General features: G+C 46.6%; 1 protein-coding gene and 1 long non-coding RNA gene across 3 annotated transcripts in view; one reads left to right on the top strand and one right to left on the bottom strand.

The window, feature by feature from the left end:
• The window catches only part of LOC139552521 (uncharacterized), a 53,184-nt gene that overhangs the window by 14,550 nt on the left and 20,431 nt on the right, over nt 1–18,203 (top strand). The gene's annotated exons all lie outside the window — the stretch shown is intronic.
• The window catches only part of LOC139552519 (leucine-rich repeat transmembrane protein FLRT1-like), a 48,805-nt gene that overhangs the window by 14,986 nt on the left and 15,616 nt on the right, over nt 1–18,203 (bottom strand). For both annotated transcript variants that reach the window (XM_071364328.1, XM_071364327.1), the window contains exon 2: nt 6,829–8,243. The gene's annotated coding sequence lies outside the window, so the exon portion shown is untranslated. The remainder of the gene's footprint in view (nt 1–6,828; nt 8,244–18,203) is intronic.

Genomic DNA, 18,203 nt, shown 5'->3' with positions numbered 1-18,203 from the left:
CTGTTGCTGCGGCTGCTGTTACTACTGTTGCTGTTGCTGCTGTTACTACTGTTGCTGCTGCTGCTGTTACTACTGTCGCTGCTGCTGCTGTTACTACTGTTGCTGCTGCTGCTGTTACTACTGTTGCTGCTGCTGCTGTTACTACTGTTGCTGCTGCTGCTGTTACTACTGTCGATGCTGCTGCTGTTAATACTGTCGCTGCAGCTGCTGCTGTTACTACTGTTGCTGCTGCTGTTACTACTGTTGCTGCTGCAGCTGTTACTACTGTTGTTGCTGCTGCTGCTGTTACTACTGTCGCTGCTGCTGCTGTTACTACTGTTGCTGCTGCTGCTGTTACTACTGTTGCTGCTGCTGCTGCTGTTACTACTGTTGCTGCTGCTGCTGTTACTACTGTCGATGCTGCTGCTGTTAATACTGTCGCTGCAGCTGCTGCTGTTACTACTGTTGCTGCTGCTGTTACTACTGTTGCTGCTGCAGCTGTTACTACTGTTGTTGCTGCTGCTGCTGTTACTACTGTCGCTGCTGCTGCTGTTACTACTGTTGCTGCTGCTGTTACTACTGTTGCTGCTGCTGTTACTACTGTCGCTGCTGCTGTTACTACTGTTGCTGCTGCTGCTGTTACTACTGTCGCTGCTGCTGCTGTTACTACTGTTGCTGCTGCTGCTGTTACTACTGTCGCTGCTGCTGCTGTTACTACTGTTGCTGCTGCTGCTGTTACTACTGTCGCTGCTGCTGCTGTCACTACTGTTGCTGCTGCTGCTGCTACTACTCCTGTCGCTGCTGCTGTTACTACTGTTGCTGCTGCTGCTGCTACTGTCGCTGCTGTTACTACTGTTGCTGCTGCTGCTATTACTACTGTTGCTGCTGCTGCTATTACTACTGTTGCTGCTGCTACTGTTACTACTGTCACTGCTGCTGCTGTTACTACTGTCACTGCTGCTGCTGTTACTACGGTTGCTGCTGCTACTACTGTCGATGCTGCTGCTGTTACTACTGTTGCTGCTGCTGCTGTTACTACTGTTGTTGCTGCTGCTGCTGTTACTACTGTCGCTGCTGCTGCTGTTACTACTGTCGATGCTGCTGCTGTTACTACTGTTGCTGCTGCTGCTGTTACTACTGTTGCTGCTGCTGCTGCTGTTACTACTGTTGCTGCTGCTGCTGTTACTACTGTCGATGCTGCTGCTGTTAATACTGTCGCTGCAGCTGCTGCTGTTACTACTGTTGCTGCTGCTGTTACTACTGTTGCTGCTGCAGCTGTTACTACTGTTGTTGCTGCTGCTGCTGTTACTACTGTCGCTGCTGCTGCTGTTACTACTGTTGCTGCTGCTGTTACTACTGTTGCTGCTGCTGTTACTACTGTCGCTGCTGCTGTTACTACTGTTGCTGCTGCTGCTGTTACTACTGTCGCTGCTGCTGCTGTTACTACTGTTGCTGCTGCTGCTGTTACTACTGTCGCTGCTGCTGCTGTTACTACTGTTGCTGCTGCTGCTGTTACTACTGTCGCTGCTGCTGCTGTCACTACTGTTGCTGCTGCTGCTGCTACTACTCCTGTCGCTGCTGCTGTTACTACTGTTGCTGCTGCTGCTGCTGCTACTGTCGCTGCTGTTACTACTGTTGCTGCTGCTGCTATTACTACTGTTGCTGCTGCTGCTATTACTACTGTTGCTGCTGCTACTGTTACTACTGTCACTGCTGCTGCTGTTACTACTGTCACTGCTGCTGCTGTTACTACGGTTGCTGCTGCTACTACTGTCGATGCTGCTGCTGTTACTACTGTTGCTGCTGCTGCTGTTACTACTGTTGTTGCTGCTGCTGCTGTTACTACTGTCGCTGCTGCTGCTGTTACTACTGTCGATGCTGCTGCTGTTACTACTGTTGCTGCTGCTGCTGTTACTACTGTTGCTGCTGCTGCTGTTACTACTGTTGCTGCTGCTGCTGTTACTACTGTTGTAGCTGCTGCTGCTGTTACTACTGTCGCTGCTGCTGTTGTTACTACTGTCGCTGCTGCTGCTGTTACTACTGTTGTTGCTGCTGCTGTTATTACTGTCGCTGCAGCTGCTGTTACTACTGTTGTTGCTGCTGCTGCTGTTATTACTGTCACTGCTGCTGCTGTTACTACTGTTGCTGCTGCTGTTGCTGTTACTACTGTCGCTGCTGCTGCTGCTGTTACTACTGTTGTTGCTGCTGCTGCTGTTATTACTGTCACTGCTGCTGCTGTTACTACTGTTGCTGCTGCTGTTGCTGTTACTACTGTCGCTGCTGCTGCTGTTACTACTGTTGTTGCTGCTGCTGTTACTACTGTTGTTGCTGCTACTGTTACTACTGTTGTTGCTGCTGCTGTTACTACTGTCGCTGCTGCTGCTGCTGTTACTACTGTTGTTGCTGCTGCTGTTACTACTGTCGCTGCTGCTGCTGTCACTACTGTTGCTGCTGCTGCTGCTGCTGCTGTTACTACTGTTGCTGCTGCTGCTGTTACTACTGTTGCTGCTGCTGCTGCTGCTGTTACTACTGTTGTTGCTGCTGCTGTTACTACTGTTGTTGCTGCTGCTGTTACTACTGTCGCTGCTGCTGCTGTTACTACTGTTGATGCTGCTGCTGTCACTACTGTTGCTGCTGCTGCTGTTACTGCTGCTGCTGCTGCTGTTACTACTGTTGTTGCTGCTGCTGCTGTTACTACTGTCGCTGCTGCTGCTGTTACTACTGTTGCTGCTGCTGCTGTTACTACTGTTGCTGCTGTTGCTGCTGTTACTACTGTTGCTGCTGCTGCTGCTGTTACTACTGTCGCTGCTGCTGCTGTTACTACTGTTGTTGCTGCTGCTGCTGTTACTACTGTTGTTGCTGCTGCTGCTGGTACTACTGTTGCTGCTGCTGCTGCTGTTACTACTGTTGCTGCTGCTGCTGTTACTACTGTTGTAGCTGCTGCTGCTGTTACTACTGTCGCTGCTGCTGTTGTTACTACTGTCGCTGCTGCTGCTGTTACTACTGTTGTTGCTGCTGCTGTTATTACTGTTGCTGCTGCTGCTGCTGTTACTACTGTCGCTGCTGCTGCTGTTACTACTGTTGTTGCTGCTGCTGCTGTTACTACTGTTGTTGCTGCTGCTGCTGGTACTACTGTCGCTGCTGCTGCTGTTACTACTGTCGCTGCTGCTGCTGTTACTACTGTTGCTGCTGCTGCTGTTACTACTGTTGCTGCTGCTGTTGTTACTACTGTTGCTGCTGCTGCTGTTACTACTGTTGCTGCTGCTGCTGTTACTACTGTTGCTGCTGCTGCTGTTACTACTGTTGCTGCTGCTGCTGTTACTACTGTTGCTGCTACTGCTGTTACTACTGGTGCTGCTGCTGCTGTTACTACTGCTGCTGCTGCCATATGAATTAATTTGTCTCCATGTCTCTTCCACAGGAATCCCAGATTAAAAGTAAATCCTCTAAGCATTAACAGAGGAGTCTGCCACATAAGCAGAGACGATTACCAGATACATCAAATTATAAAAAATAGGAATATATGAATGTGAAAATGGGGTGTGTGATTTCTGGGTCTGATGATTTCAGTGAATTCCTGACAGTAATATCTCCAGGTTGGCTGTCAGATTAGATCTGACATGAAAGAGGTGCTACATCATCATGGAAGAGGTGCTACATCACCATGAAATAGGTGCTACATCATCATGGAAGAGGTGCTACATCATCATGGAAGAGGTGCTACATCATCATGGAAGAGGTGCTACATCATCATGGAAGAGGTGCTACATCATCATGGAAGAGGTGCTACATCATCATGAAAGAGGTGCTACATCATCATGACAGACGTGCTACATCATCATGACAGACGTGCTACATCATCATGAAAGAGGTGCTACATCATCATGGAAGAGGTGCTACATCATCATGGAAGAGGTGCTACATCATCATGGAAGAGGTGCTACATCATCATGGAAGAGGTGCTACATCATCATGGAAGAGGTGCTACATCATCATGGAAGAGGTGCTACATCATCATGAAAGAGGTGCTACATCATCATGGAAGAAGTGCTACATCATCATGACAGAGGTGCTACATCATCATGAAAGAGGTGCTACATCATCATGGAAAAGGTGCTACATCATCATGGAAGAGGTGCTACATCATCATGGAAGAGGTGCTACATCATCATGGAAGAGGTGCTACATCATCATGGAAGAGGTGCTACATCATCATGGAAGAGGTGCTACATCATCATGAAAGAGGTGCTACATCATCATGAAATAGGTGCTACATCACCATGAAATAGGTGCTACATCATCATGACAGAGGTGCTGCATCATCATGAAAGAGGTGCTACATCATCATGGAAGAGGTGCTACATCATCATGGAAGAGGTGCTACATCATCATGGAAGAGGTGCTACATCATCATGGAAGAGGTGCTACATCATCATGGAAGAGGTGCTACATCATCATGAAATAGGTGCTACATCATCATGAAAGAGGTGCTACATCATCATGGAAGCTTTGCCATGTTGGCATTTCACTCTCCCTGTTATTGCATTTCTCAGTCAGTCTATCGGTACTGCTATAGCCTGCTATAGGATCCACTAGCTTGCAAGGCAATACTGCTCACACATGATTTTTTGAAAACTCAATATACATGCATTAACCTTTTTATACAGTTATGTTACTTGGCAAATACAGGAAAGACTCTAGATTTAAAACACTTTAAATTCACTTTCTTTCTCGCTCCGTTTCTATAACACTCTTTCCATCTCAATCACTTCTATTTACCCTGTAACTAGCCATGTTGATATTACATCAAAATGGTTCAGGAAACAAGGGAGTACATTTTTTATAAGTTGAGTTGGCCCCTACAACACATCCAGTTGAACTAAAGTATAAATTAAAAGCAGAGAATACCCATTCATAAATAAAAATCCACAATTTAGAATTGAGGACAAGGGTTTTTTAGCTAGCACTGGGTGATTGTTGGATGTGGCAGCATATATATTTTAAATGGATTAGTGTACTTGGAATAGTTTTTTGCTACTGTCACTCTGTTCCTGCTTCTCAGTTAGAGCATGGTGGTCAGTTAGAGCAAGTGCTTCTCAGTTAGAGCATGGTGGTGGTTGGGAGGGAAGTGCTTCTCAGTTAGAGCATGGTGGTGGTTGGGAGTGAAGTGCTTCTCAGTTAGAGCATGGTGGTCAGTTAGAGCAAGTGCTTCTCAGTTAGAGCATGGTGGTGGTTGGGAGGGAAGTGCTTCTCAGTTAGAGCATGGTGGTGGTTGGGAGTGAAGTGCTTCTCAGTTAGAGCATGGTGGTCAGTTAGAGCAAGTGCTTCTCAGTTAGAGCATGGTGGTGGTTGGGAGGGAAGTGCTTCTCAGTTAGAGCATGGTGGTGGTTGGGAGGGAAGTGCTTCTCAGTTAGAGCATGGTGGTGGTTGGGAGGGAAGTGCTTCTCAGTTAGAGCATGGTGGTGGTTGGGAGGGAAGTGCTTCTCAGTTAGAGCATGGTGGTGGTTGGGAGGGAAGTGCTTCTCAGTTAGAGCATGGTGGTGGTTGGGAGGGAAGTGCTTCTCAGTTAGAGTATGGTGGTGGTTGGGAGTGAAGTTGAAATGGGCATGCAGACGCGAGGCAGAGCCAGCCTGTATCATCTGTTGAGACCATAAGCCACCCACTCCTCCTGTACACGCTCCCTCCTTCCTCCTCTCTCTGTTGGCATTATGTGCACATCGTCACATACCCTGGCCGGTATCACAGTTTAGAGATACAATAGGCTTTTCTTTTTGTTGCTGTTATTGTTTGTGTATTGTTGTATTTTACATGTGTGTGACTGTCCTTGTCTATCAGTGGTTTGTTACTTGTCATGTTTTGTGTTTTTTTGTGGACCTTAGGAAGAGTAGCTGCTGCTTCTGCAAAAGCTAATGCGGATCCTAATAAGCAAACAAATAAATACAAATAGCAGAGGAAATGACCTCTACACCTGCATGCACGTTTATATTTGCCTTTGTTTATGCACGTGTGGGGAGGACTGAATTTGTATTCAGGCCAATATTCTAGTGTGCAATATAATGAGTTAGCTTTGTGTATCACTTCAAATTTTTTCCCTTCCTGCCTCTGCCTCCCTTCCTTGTCACACTCTCCTCTCCTCTCCTGCACTTGTCCTGCGTGAACAATGAGGCAGCTGATTGAGTCACAATTTCTCCTCTCTCTCTCTCTCTCTCTCACTCCCTCTCTCACACACACACACACACAAGCCCTTCCACTCCCTCTGTTGCTTCCCTGTTTCACAACCTCTCTCTCTTCCCCCTCCATACTCTTCCCTTTACCTTAGGCTTGCTACTCACTCTGCTTTCTCTCCCTACACTTACATGTATTTATTTCAAAACATTTCATAATCTTTCCTTCTCTCTTAGTCTTCTGAGTAAGTCTCTCCTCCCCCTCTTCCTTTGATTCTTCCATGTCATCTGTCTCTCTTCCTCTCTCTGCATATTTCTCTGCATCTTTTGGTCTGTGAGCAATGCACTACTCGCTCCTCTCTTCCTCGCTCTCTTTTTTTCTCTCACTTTTTCTCATTCTCTCTCTCTCTCTCTGGTATACAGCATTGATTCTTTAATCCCTTCTTACATGATCTCTTTCTCCTTCAGCTGATGAAAACCTAAAAGAGAAAGAACATGGAAACCCTCCCTATGACAAACCCTCCCAGTAAACAAATGCTGGATAATAACCTTCAGAATCTCTTACAGTCCTGTATACTAATTGTTATCGCACCAATGAGGAAATCACTACACAATTCATCCTTCTGTTAGCCGGCTACAGGAAGATTTTCTATATAAATGTGTGTAAATGTGAATAAAAACACACCTTGTATTGTAAAATATACAGATCTGGAGCTGTGAGCCTGTCTCCTCTGGAGTTGTGAGTCTGTCTCCCCTGGAGTTGTGAGTCTGTCTCCTCTGGAGTTGTGAGTCTGTCTCCTCTGGAGCTGTGAGTCTGTCTCCTCTGGAGTTGTGAGTCTGTCTCCTCTGGAGCGAGTGGGTCCTGCAGCGTGTGGGTCCTGGTGTGGGTCCTGGAGCGTGTGGGTCCTGGAGTGTGTGGGTCCTGGTGTGGGTCCTGGAGCGTGTGGGTCCTGGAGTGTGTGGGTCCTGGATCGTGTGGGTCCTGCAGTGTGTGGGTCCTGGAAAGTGTATGTCCTGCAGCGTGTGGGTCCTGGAGCGTGTGGGTCCTGGAGCGTCTGGGTCCTGCAGCGTGTGGGTCCTGGAGCGTGTGGGTCTTGCAGCGTGTGGGTCCTGGAGCGTGTGGGTCCTGGAGCGTCTGGGTCCTGCAGCGTGTGGGTCCTGGAGCGTGTGGGTCCTGGAGTGTGTGGGTCCTGGAGCGTGTGGGTCCTGGAGCGCGTGGGTCCTGGAACGTGTGGGTCCTGCAGCGTGTGGGTCCTGGAGCGTTTGGGTCCTGGACCATGTGGGTCTGTCTCCTCTAGTGCTTGTGGGTCCTGGTGCGTGTGGATCCTGGTGCAGTGGATGAAAAGAACAGTCCACCTCGAGGATTCAGACTACCACGCTTGCAGGCAGCCCTACTGTACACTTGCCTTAGGCCTTGGTGTGGGCTTGAATTTTCCCATGAAAAAAATCACTGAGAAAATGCTGCTGGCTGTGTGAGTACCAGGGTATGCTCTATCCCAGTAGAGCCCTCGCGTTGATTCCCGGAATGTCTGATCTCAAAGCCATATCCAGATCGGAACTGAGACTCCACATTCTCAGCTGAGTCCACATCTTGTCCATTTCCCTCTCAAAGCTGGGCAGAATGGGCTGGAATATATTTAGGAGATATTTTTGACTGATCTAAAAAGATAAGAAGTGGGTTGCTATATCAGGGTTTAGCCTTGGGTAAGATCCTGTAGCCCCATTCTATACCTCAGTTCCTTTACCAAAAATGAATCCCACCAAGTACTTTAATCTTCTACGAAGACAGAAATGTGTTCTTGAATTAACAGCATTGGGAGCATTAAACCCTGGCCGTGTCCACCATTAGGCTTGATATTCTAAAAACAAACTGAGGCCAATCACAAGACATGATACTCAGTCCACTTCAAAGACTTGATATCTTCAGCCTTGCTTGTTTGAGGGTAGCGTTCTTGAAACTTTTGTGAAAGTTTCTTTTAGGTCGTCCTGTTCTGACGTCAGTAGAGACAGCTCCCTCTCTGTGTTGATCAGAGTGGCTGAAATCTCTCTCCAGTCACACCTGTGGTTTGGTAATCCGCGGAAGCTTCAGTCTCTGACAGTCTGTAAAGAAAACAGACACAGGCATGTGTGAGTGATGTACTAATAATAAAGTACAATAATAATATAAAATAAAAATACATTTAATTTATATAGCGCTTTTCATTACAGTCTTATCTCAAAGCTCTACATAGGCAAAAATAAAAAATAATGATAAAAAAATTAAATAACAAATAATATACAATAAATACATCATACATTTAGAATGAAGACAGACAATGTCATCCAATCATGGTCAAAATCCTGCTAGAACTTGAGAAGGGGTCACAGCGTATTATGACAAAAAGCGCAATAAGATACTGCATTAATTGGAATAAATGCTAGAGAATAATTTGCCCATCTATCCCTCCATTCATTGATCATTGTATCTAACGGTTGTACTTACATTGTGAACCCTTCAGGGGTCGGTTATAACAGTCAGTAATAATGCCACACGGAGCTCTGGAGGAAGCTATTGGTGTGAGAGCAGAAACATGATGCAAGAACTATTTCAATCTTTTCACATAGGTTTGGTCCTTTACACTTCAGAGATTTAGCAGAAGTAAATGCACGTAAATGCCCTTTATGCACCTTTTAATACGGTGAACAGCATTTAGCCAACGCACCTATGGGTAATGGGTCATGTCGGGCGGGAAACGATGAGCACATTGGAGAATTAACATTTAAATGTATTCAGAATGCAGACCCATGTCTCACATTGGACTGCAATGATGTGTGAGAAACACCTGTGATAACACCCTTTCTATGTAGTGGGAGGTATGAAGACTTGAAGACTTGAACAACATTCACATATATGTGTGTGAATAAAACTGCATTTATGTAGGGCTATAGCTGTGAGGGTGTATGTGAATGTGTGTGCGTGTGAGTGAGTGAGTGAGTGAGTGAGTGAGTGAGTGAGTGAGTGAGTGAGTGAGTGAGTGAGTGAGTGAGTGAGTGAGTGAGTGAGTGAGTGAGTGAGTGTGTGTGTGTGTGTGTGTGTGTGTGTGTGTGTGTGTGTGTGTGTGTGTGTGTGTGTGTGTGTGTGTGTGTGTGTGTGTGTGTGTGTGTGTGTGTGTGTGTGTGTGTGTGTGGGTGCCTAGGTGCACGACTCAAGAGTGTGTGTGATCCTTGCTCTAGCAGTTTAACTATTCTGCACACACCACCACCTCATCTCTGCCTCTCAATTGATCATTTAGTGAGGGATGGAAGGGAGAGAGGGAAGGAGTGAGAGAGGGAGAGAGGGAAGGAGTGACAGAGGGAGAGAGAGAGGGAGTGACAGAGGGAGTGACAAAGGGAGAGAGAGAGAGGGAGTGACAGATGGAGGGAGAGATGGAGAGAGAGAGGGAGAGAGAGGGAGTGAGAGAGAGAGGGAGAGAGAGGGAGCAGGAAAGGGAAAGGGAGATGACAGGGAAGAGAGGAGGGGGTCATGAACTCATTGGAGAATAAGTTGGAGGCAGGAATTGCTGTCAGCCTGAGCAATGGTTCACCTAATTGGAGACTGAGGTCAACCAGGGACAGGGAAGGGGCACTGGTCAATTCTGAGGAGAACCCAACGCTGCTCAAACACAATCCTTAACACGTACGGCTGTGTGTGAAGGAGTATTATCAATGTGATTTTGTGGAAGATTGCTTTGGTATTTGTTGAGTATATGTGCTCTAAATGTGTGATGGAGATGCTGTGAATGCTTACATATGTTTTATATGTGGGTCTTCTGCATCTTGTGTACAATATGTGATTGTGAATACATGTGAATGTGATAATGTTATGATTGTCTGAATTAGTCAGTCCAGAGTCATATACTGTATATATACACTCTTAGAAAAAAAGGTGCTATCTAGAACCTAAAAGGATTCATTAGCTGTCCCAACACGAGAACCCTTTGAAGAACCCTTTTTGGTTCCATGTAGAACCCTTTTGGTTCCAGGTAGAACTCTTTTGGGTTCCAGGTAGAACTCTTTCCACACAGGGTTCTACCTGGAACCGAAAAGGGTTATCCTATGGGGCAGCCGAAGAACCCTTTCAGAACCCCTTTTTCTAAGAGTGTAGAGAGCTCAGCCAGGTTTTAGAATGGCTGCCATGTTAGAGCCTCTATTATCAAAATGTTTGTAATGTAACAATATGAAAGCACCTCTGACAGTTCCCTATGAAAGGACCAATGATGTATATAAACCCTGGATTGCTGATGCTATGTATTGGCTATTGAGGCTTTGAAGCCACCGATCGGCCATATTGGCACTCCCCAGTAGGAGCAGTCCTCCATAGGAATGAATGGAACTCTACAGTATTTCAATTAAATGTTTCAAGCACAAAATTACATGTTACAGGTTGTAGTGGGGACAGTAACATTAGTACTCTCAAAAAATTAGACTTTGAGGGAAATGTTTTTCTATATTTTTTCATCTGTTTTTTTTATGTTTAGCTCACATAATATAATTTAAAAGTAGGCATTAAGATATCTGTTATATAATAAATGTGACAAAAAATGAAAGTTGAATAATAAATGCATTTCTATTGCTTCCAAAATATTTTGTACAATGCTGAGGAAGGCTTCAAAACAGCGCCCCCTATCAGTCGTCTAGTGTATATATAAATCATTGTAAAGGAGCCGCTGTAAACAAACAAAACAGAGCAGCGAATTTAACAGATTATTCATTCATTGGCATTGGGGAGAATGTGTATCCAAGTCGGTACTGTGTTGTGGTGTCAACACATTTCATATCTGCTTTCACTGGACATCTTCATAGGTTTTGAAAACTACCAGAAACAAACAGCATAACGCGGTAGTGTCAATTATCACTTTCCCATGGTGATGGAGGAGAAAGGGGCTCTCTCGGAATGTTCAGACAGAAACCACATTGGCCCAACTCTCTATATATGGCTTGAAGTCAGTCTATCTGCATATGAATTGTGAGATGATGTGTGGGTGATGTGTGGATGATGTGTGGGTGATGTGTGGATGATGTGTGGGTGATGTGTGGGTGATGTGTGGATGATGTGTGGATGATGTGTGGATGATGTGTGGGTGATGTGTGGATGATGTGTGGATGATGTGTGGGTGATGTGTGGGTGATGTGTGGATGATGTGTGGATGATGTGTGGGTGATGTGTGGGTGGTGTGTGGATGATGTGTGGGTGATGTGTGGGTGATGTGTGGATGATGTGTGGGTGAAGTGTGGGTGATGTGTGGATGATGTGTGGGTGATGTGTGGATGATGTGTGGGTGATGTGTGGGTGATGTGTGGATGATGTGTGGATGATGTGTGGATGATGTGTTGATGATGTGTGGGTGATGTGTGGATGATGTGTGGGTGATGTGTGGGTGATGTGTGGGTGATGTGTGGATGATGTGTGGGTGATGTGTGGGTGGTGTGTGGGTGGTGTGTGGATGATGTGTGGGTGATGTGTGGGTGATGTGTGGATGATGTGTGGATGATGTGTGGGTGATGTGTGGGTGATGTGTGGATGATGTGTGGATGATGTGTGGGTGATGTGTGGGTGATGTGTGGATGATGTGTGGGTGATGTGTGGGTGATGTGTGGATGATGTGTGGGTGATGTGTGGATGATGTGTGGATGATGTGTGGGTGATGTGTGGATGATGTGTGGGTGAAGTGTGGGTGATGTGTGGATGATGTGTGGATGATGTGTGGGTGATGTGTGGATGATGTGTGGGTGATGTGTGGATGATGTGTGGATGATGTGTGGGTGATGTGTGGGTGATGTGTGGGTGAAGTGTGGGTGATGTGTGGATGATGTGTGGATGATGTGTGGATGATGTGTGGGTGATGTGTGGGTGATGTGTGGGTGATGTGTGGATGATGTGTGGATGATGTGTGGGTGATGTGTGGGTGGTGTGTGGATGATGTGTGGGTGATGTGTGGATGATGTGTGGGTGATGTGTGGGTGATGTGTGGGTGATGTGTGGATGATGTGTGGGTGATGTGTGGGTGGTGTGTGGGTGATGTGTGGGTGATGTGTGGATGATGTGTGGATGATGTGTGGGTGATGTGTGGGTGATGTGTGGATGATGTGTGGGTGATGTGTGGATGATGTGTGGGTGATGTGTGGGTGATGTGTGGATGATGTGTGGATGATGTGTGGGTGATGTGTGGGTGGTGTGTGGATGATGTGTGGGTGATGTGTGGGTGATGTGTGGATGATGTGTGGGTGATGTGTGGATGATGTGTGGATGATGTGTGGATGATGTGTGGGTGATGTGTGGATGATGTGTGGGTGATGTGTGGATGATGTGTGGGTGATGTGTGGATGATGTGTGGGTGATGTGTGGGTGATGTGTGGGTGAAATGTGGATGATGTGTTGATGATGTGTGGGTGATGTGTGGATGATGTGTGGGTGATGTGTGGGTGATGTGTGGGTGATGTGTGGATGATGTGTGGGTGATGTGTGGGTGGTGTGTGGGTGGTGTGTGGATGATGTGTGGGTGATGTGTGGGTGATGTGTGGATGATGTGTGGGTGATGTGTGAGTGATGTGTGGGTGATGTGTGGATGATGTGTGGGTGATGTGTGGATGATGTGTGGGTGATGTGTAGGTGATGTGTGGATGATGTGTGGGTGATGTGTGGATGCTGTGTGGGTGATGTGTGGATGATGTGTGGATGATGTGTGGGTGATGTGTGGATGATGTGTGGGTGAAGTGTGGGTGATGTGTGGATGATGTGTGGATGATGTGTGGGTGATGTGTGGATGATGTGTGGGTGATGTGTGGGTGATGTGTGGATGATGTGTGGATGATGTGTGGGTGATGTGTGGATGATGTGTGGGTGAAGTGTGGGTGATGTGTGGATGATGTGTGGGTGATGTGTGGGTGATGTGTGGATGATGTGTGGATGATGTGTGGATGATGTGTGGGTGGTGTGTGGGTGGTGTGTGGGTGATGTGTGGATGATGTGTGGGTGATGTGTGGGTGATGTGTGGATGATGTGTGGGTGATGTGTGGATGATGTGTGGGTGTTGTGTGGGTGATGTGTGGGTGATGTGTGGATGATGTGTGGGTGATGTGTGGATGATGTGTGGGTGATGTGTGGGTGATGTGTGGATGATGTGTTGGTGATGTGTGGATGATGTGTGGGTGATGTGTGGATGATGTGTGGGTGATGTGTGGATGATGTGTGGGTGATGTGTGGGTGATGTGTGGATGATGTGTGGGTGATGTGTGGGTGATGTGTGGATGATGTGTGGGTGATGTGTGGATGATGTGTTGGTGATGTGTGGATGATGTGTGGATGATGTGTGGATGATGTGTGGGTGATGTGTGGATGATGTGTGGGTGAAGTGTGGATGATGTGTGGGTGATGTGTGGGTGATGTGTGGGTGATGTGTGGGTGATGTGTGGATGATGTGTGGATGATGTGTGGGTGATGTGTGGATGATGTGTGGGTGATGTGTGGGTGGTGTGTGGATGGTGTGTGGATGATGTGTGGGTGATGTGTGGGTGATGTGTGGACGATGTGTGGATGATGTGTGGGTGATGTGTGGATGATGTGTGGATGATGTGTGGGTGATGTGTGGGTGATGTGTGGATGATGTGTGGGTGATGTGTGGGTGATGTGTGGATGATGTGTGGGTGATGTGTGGATGATGTGTTGGTGATGTGTGGATGATGTGTGGGTGATGTGTGGATGATGTGTGGGTGATGTGTGGGTGATGTGTGGATGATGTGTGGGTGATGTGTGGGTGATGTGTGGATGATGTGTGGGTGATGTGTGGATGATGTGTTGGTGATGTGTGGATGATGTGTGGGTGATGTGTGGGTGATGTGTGGATGATGTGTGGGTGGTGTGTGGATGATGTGTTGGTGATGTGTGGATGATGTGTGGGTGATGTGTGGGTGATGTGTGGATGATGTGTGGGTGATGTGTGGGTGATGTGTGGATGATGTGTTGGTGATGTGTGGGTGATGTGTGGATGATGTGTTGGTGATGTGTGGGTGATGTGTGATGTGTGGATGATGTGTGGATGATGTGTGGGTGATGTGTGGGTGATGTGTGGGTGATGTGTGGGTGATGTGTGGATGATGTGTTGGTACTGTGTGGATGATGTGTGGGTGATGTGTGGGTGATGTGTGGGTGATGTGCTGGTGATGTGTGGGTGATGTGTGGGTGATGTGTGGGTGATGTGTGGATGATGTGTTGGTACTGTATGCAGAACAGCCACCCAGAGACAGTTAGTCGTCAACAGTCATCAGTAAAATGTGAAGATGTACCGGTTTTATTACTCAGTGTTTAATAGCTTATTCTATTATTAAAATTCCATTATAAACTGGGTAGTTCCAGCCCCGAATGCTGATTGGCTGACAGTCGTGGTATACAGGTATGACAAAACATTTATTTCTACTGCTCTAATTACGTTTATAATAGCAATAAGGCACCTCAGGGGTTTGTGGTCTATGGCCAATATACCACGTTGCGTTGTGCCTAAGAACAGCCCTTAGCCGTGGTATGTTGGCTATATACCACACCCCCTCGGGCCTTATTGCTTAATTGAAGCATCACAGCCCTCTCTTCCCTTCTGTCTGCCTTTCTCTTCCACTCTCTCCTTCTGCCTATATTATTCCCAAGGGGTATTACAGAAGAGTAAAATCCTTTATGTGTCGAGTACATAAATTGAGAATACAATACAGTGTGCGTCGATTTGTGTGTGTGTGTGTGTGTCCGTTTATTAGTCACTCTGATTTAATATGAATCAGTGACTGGAGACAGAGGAGGCGCAGTAACCTGAAATTATTGGACACACAGACAATACTCTCACACACAGACACGCTGCGATGTGACTGGACTTTTAACACTGTGTTACACATTACATCTATTCACTGGCAGTGGAGTAAGAGAGAGAGAGAGAGAGGGAGAGTGAGAGGGAGAGAGGGAGAGAGACAGAGAAGGAGAGAGAGAGATAGAGAGGGATGGAGGGAGGGAGGAAGAGAGAGAGACGGAGGGGGGGGGGTGGAGTGGGGGATTTAAAAAAAGGATAAATACAAAGCAAAGTGATAAACTAAGTTAGATGAACTGACATTAAAAGATGGCCTCAGACTTTTCTTCTTTCCTGCTAAAGACAACATTTCCTTCTGATTCCCTGTCTCTCCCCTTTTCTCTGTGTCTGTGAGGCTGGGCTGGATACGCAGCTGAAGGAGAGTGTTTTCTCTGTGTCTGTGAGGCTGGGCTGGATACGGAGCTGAAGGAGAGTGTTTTCTCTGTGTCTGTGAGGCTGGGCTGGATACGCAGCTGAAGGAGAGTGTTTTCTCTGTGTCTGTGAGGCTGGGCTGGATACGCAGCTGAAGGAGAGTGTTTTCTCTGTGTCTGTGAGGCTGGGCTGGATACGCAGCTGAAGGAGAGTGTTTTCTCTGTGTCTGTGAGGCTGGGCTGGATACGCAGCTGAAGGAGAGTGTTTTCTCTGTGTCTGTGAGGCTGGGCTGGATACGCAGCTGAAGGAGAGTGTTTTCTCTGTGTCTGTGAGGCTGGGCTGGATACGCAGCTGAAGGAGAGTGTTTTCTCTGTGTCTGTGAGGCTGGGCTGGATACGCAGCTGAAGGAGAGTGTTTTCTCTGTGTCTGTGAGGCTGGGCTGGATACGCAGCTGAAGGAGAGTGTTTTCTCTGTGTCTGTGAGGCTGGGCTGGATACGCAGCTGAAGGAGAGTGTTTTCTCTGTGTCTGTGAGGCTGGGCTGGATACGCAGCTGAAGGAGAGTGTTTTTTCTCTGTGTCTGTGAGGCTGGGCTGGATACGCAGCTGAAGGAGAGTGTTTTCTCTGTGTCTGTGAGGCTGGGCTGGATACGCAGCTGAAGGAGAGTGTTTTCTCTTCCTCCCTCCACTGTAGAGCATCAGTCCTAATAAGAAAGCTTTTAACACAGTTAATTAAGAGACCCATATGCAGTACATCTCATTTTACCCTCTCTCATTCTCTCTCTCTCCCGCCCTCTCCACCTCTCTCTAAACTCATTCAGAATCATTATCCCTGACTCCCTTTATCCTCATATGTGGATTTCTCTCCATAAAATGATATTTCCATCCCCCTGCTCTGTCTGCAGCCCTTTTGTGCAGGTACCATTTTCAGCCCTTCAGACGATTCCATCCTCTATACCCCTCTCCGATCAGTCGCCTCTCTAAACGTTCAACTGGATGATCTTTGACGGGCCTAATTCAGGTAGAGGAGAGAAGAGAGGGGGGGGGGGGGAGACTGGTTGCGGGGGAGATGTGAGGAACGGAAGAGGTGGGAGAAATATTAAGTGAAGAGATAGCGGCAGGAGAGCAGTCTTTGTCAGAAACACAAATATTGGTGCGAACTGAGCCAAGTGGAGTAGCCAGTGAGACTCATGTAAAGACAGGAGGGAGAATAGAGGAGGAGGAAGAGAGGAGAAAGAGGGAGTGAAAATAGATGGACAAGGAATGATGAGGGTGTGGGTTTTGAGGGTCAAGAAGGAAAGACAGGCCATGTTCTAAAGGATCTGAGAATGGAGAGATAGATAGAAGAGGAGAGAAACGGAGGGGGGATAGAGGGGGAGCTGTTTAAACGTTCCTCCTTGTGATGGAGCTCTAATTAACAGTCTCAGGTTCATTATCAGATGATTCATTATTTCACTGGTCATAAAAGAGCTGTGTGTGCATCCCTGGGGGACGAAGACAGGTCAATAAACCTGTCACACACACACACGCACACACACACGATCCATGTGCCACGAGCTAATATACTGTACACAGAGAGCAGTGGAGGCTGCTGAGGGGAGGATGACTCATAATAATGGCTGGAACGAAGCGAATGGAATGGCATCAAACACATGGAAACCACGTGTTTGATGTATTTGATACCATTCCACCTATTCCGCTCCAGCCATTATCACGATCCCATCCTCCCCAATTAAGGTGCCACCAACCTCCTGTGACACAGAGGTAAGCCAACCAGTAAGATTTGTGGTTGAAGAGACCATCCCCCTACTAAAATAATCAGCGTGTGATTGCTTTGCTCCAAGCATGTGATCAATAAACGATCAAGTTGGCACGAGGACAAGTTATTCTAATCTAATGAGCATGTTTCCTCTATCTTACAGGACTGAGCTGTTTCTGAAGACTATCTCTGTCTATGATTGGCTATTCACTAGTTGATTAAAAGCACTGCTTGTCTTGACGTTTTCAAGACAGGATTCAAACACAATGCTGTCAAACCCTAGCTTCTTTACAAAGAGACATTTCTCCAACAAGAATTTTGCTAAGACTGTTTGGGAGGGGTCTGAGTGGGGAGGGGGAAACTGAAAACGTTATTGGCAAAGGTTTGGAACTCTCTATATTGGTCTATTAACTAATTTACCGGCTGATGATGTCACCAGCTCGGCCAAAAATCCCTCCCACCAAAACAAGCTGAAATTTCAGGCCGTCTTTTGAAACAGCTCTCACACTAAAAGTGAATTATCCTCATTATTCCAACCTCATAGTGTGTATAGAAAACACAGGAAAATATGTTTTGACTGCACTGGGCCTTTAGCATATCAGCTGTTTTTTCACCCCCTAATAACAGGCATCATCACTTGCCAATGTGCTGAATGATTGCACTCAGCAAAGTAATTAAGTAGTATTCATTAAGAATCCCTAATGCACCTTCCTTCTCAGATGATGGGTTCAGCTCCTGTCATCTCCTTCTGTCACAGGATGTAAGTCAGAAAATCCACCATTCCCTTTGCATTTACTTGCTCTTATACCTGTGTAGTAACACTGTAATAATACTATAGTAGCAACAATAAATTATCAACATGTTCTTACATAAAAATATATGTAGCTAATAAGTACATGAGAGAAATAACATTACCAGTCATACATGTAACCCTGTAAGAATACACATGACTGAAAAGTGCACAAACCCCATTTATCCCTATATGATGTGTAGTGGGAGACAAATTGCAGAGTTGCAGGCAAAAATTGTTCATGCCCTCGGCTGAGTTGGATAAATGCTGTCCGCTGAGCTCTACTAATCACTGCAGCC

The sequence above is a fragment of the Salvelinus alpinus genome, chromosome 24 (genome assembly GCF_045679555.1).
Source record: "Salvelinus alpinus chromosome 24, SLU_Salpinus.1, whole genome shotgun sequence".
Taxonomy (NCBI): Eukaryota; Metazoa; Chordata; class Actinopteri; order Salmoniformes; family Salmonidae; genus Salvelinus; species Salvelinus alpinus.
This window is presented reverse-complemented; position numbering and strand designations above follow the sequence as displayed.